Source organism: Durio zibethinus, chromosome 23 (assembly GCF_047325235.1).
Source record: "Durio zibethinus cultivar Kanyao isolate XHJ-2024 chromosome 23, ASM4732523v1, whole genome shotgun sequence".
NCBI classification, from domain to species: Eukaryota; Viridiplantae; Streptophyta; class Magnoliopsida; order Malvales; family Malvaceae; genus Durio; species Durio zibethinus.
Window position 1 is genome coordinate 14,361,748 of NC_143184.1, and position 2,531 is coordinate 14,364,278.

The following is a 2,531-nucleotide window of genomic DNA, read 5'->3' on the forward strand; positions in this document are numbered from 1 at the left end:
ACGTGCTGCCAATCTCGCTGTGGGTCCCTCGGTCCGGTTGGGGCTTAGACCAGGAATGAACTCTGCATGCCTAAGTTAACCCACAAAACGAACGTGCAGGCGCTCAACCGATTGGAGAGGCAAGATGCGCAAGCCAAGGATCGGCCCGGTCCCCCTCTGCGTGCTGCTACCGATCCTTCTGCCAGTTTGATCTTAGACTGGGAGTGAACTCCGTATGCCTAAGTCAACCCACGAAATGAGCGTGCGGGTGCTGAGCCAGTCGGAGAGGCATAATGCGCAAGTTGAGGATCGGTCCGGTCCCCCTCTGCGTGCTGTCGATCTCACTGCCTGTCCTGCTACCACAACCCTCGATCTGGCTGGGGCTTAGACATGGAATGAACTCCGTATGCCTAAGCCAACCCACAAAATGAGCCTGCGAGCACTAAACCGGTCGGAGAGGCAGAATGCGCAAGTTGGGGATCGACTCGATCCCCCTTGTGTGCTGTCGATCTTGCTGCCGCAACCCTCGGTCTGGTCCGATCTTAGACTAGGAATGAACAAGACTTGCTTAGACTAGGGATGAACTCCGTATGCCTAAGTCAACCCATGAAACAAGCGTCCAGGCACTCAGCCAGCCAGAGAGGTAAAATGTGCAAGCCGAGGATCAGCCCGGTCCCTCTCTGCATGCTGTCGAACCCGCTGCGGGTCCTGCTACTGCAACCCTTGATCCAGTCTGATCTTAGACTTGGAATGAACTCCGTATGCCTAAGTCAACCCATGAAACGAGCGGACGAGCACTAAGCCGGCTAGAGAGGCAGGATGCGTAAGCCGTGGATCGATCGAGTGATAGGTGGGTTTAGGCACATCTTCATATTTCTGCCATGCCAATGCAATTTTTATGGCTTGTAAATTCATACAATGGTCCCCTAAGCCTTCATGTGAAGTTTCGTGGCAAGATGACCCATTTTCTATTTTTAATGATCTTTGAAACTTTTTACGGTTTGAGATTTTTTAAAATTTTTTTAGAAGGAGATTTGGCCCAAATTTGGTAGACATGATCCTTGTATTTTTGTTGGCATGCACAAAAAAAACTCGAAGTGGAGAAGATTTTGTGACCGTTTGAAAAAAGTGTCCCCATTTCAGACACTTTAATGGCTACTGGCAGCAAACCTATAAAATCTCAAATGCTCTTCAAGGGGGTGTGAGTTCTCGAGGTTTGATGAGGGATAGGGGGCCAATATAATGGCCAAGTACCAGCACCCATCGCACATCATGTGCGCACCCCCCGGCTCCCCCAATCGCCGGAACCCCCAATGCCGCCGGTTAGGTTCTCCGGTGATGCTCCGACGATGGTGCCCCGAGCGAAAAAAATGTGGCACCAGCACATGCCCGAGCCCAACATGTGCTCCGTGGCTCAAAATCAAACTTCGACCAAGGCCTCGACCATTAATGGCACATGATGGTGCATGGTGATTGCACATGCATCGACCATCATCGGCACAGGCTGCCCTTTGGCACGGGCACTTGCCTCGACCACCATCGACACAAGCTGGGCCCTGGTGCAGACGGTTGCCTCGATCACCATCGACACAAGATGGCCCCTGGTGCGGACGGTTGCATCGAACACCATCGGCACATGCTGGGCCGTGGTGCGGGCAGTTGCCTCGACCACCATCGACACATGCCGAGCCTTGGTATGGGCGGTTGCCTCGAACACCATCGGCACAAGTCAGCCCTTGGTACGTGCTCTTGCCTTGACCACCATCGGTAGAAGATGGCCCTTGGTGCGGGCGGTTGCCCGAACACCATCGGCACATGCTGGGCCTTGGTACGGGCGGTTGCCTCGACCACCATCGGTAGAAGATGGCCTTTGGTGTGGGCGGTTACCTCGACCACCATCGACACAAGTCGGCCCTTGGTACGGGCTCTTCCCTCAACCACCATCGATAGAAGGTGGCCCCTGGTGTGGGCGGTTACGTCGAACACCATCGACACATGTCGGGCCTTGGTGCGGTGGTTGCCTCGAACACCATCGGCACATGCTGGGCCTTGGTGTGGGCACATGCCTCAATCTGGTATGGGTGGTTGCCTCGACCGCCATTGGTACACGCTGGCCCTTGGTGGAAGCACATGCCCCAACCACCATCGGCACCTGCTCATCCTCGGTGCGGGATATGCCTGTTTGGAAAAAGTGCCCCTGTTTCAGACACTTTAACATCTACTGGCAGCATACCTGTAAAATCTTTAATGCTCTTTAGGGGGTGGTGGCCTGGCATCCCCTCTCCCCCTCCTACGGGGGGAGTAGGTGTGCGTGATGGGTCTTCCATTGCGTACACCCAGGGTAACGTCCCTGGAGCGAAATACAGGGCGTGCATGCCTTTCGGTCATTTTGTCCGATGACTGGTTGCTCCGATGACCAGCAAGCGCCCATGGTCTCGACCGGTTGGCATGCATGTGAAAAAGGGGAGTTGAGCTCGAGCCCATGCACGCGGTGGATGCTGTCCTAGACCCCAGACCAAGTCCTTGAATCGAGCAACGGCTCCCTGGGGTGA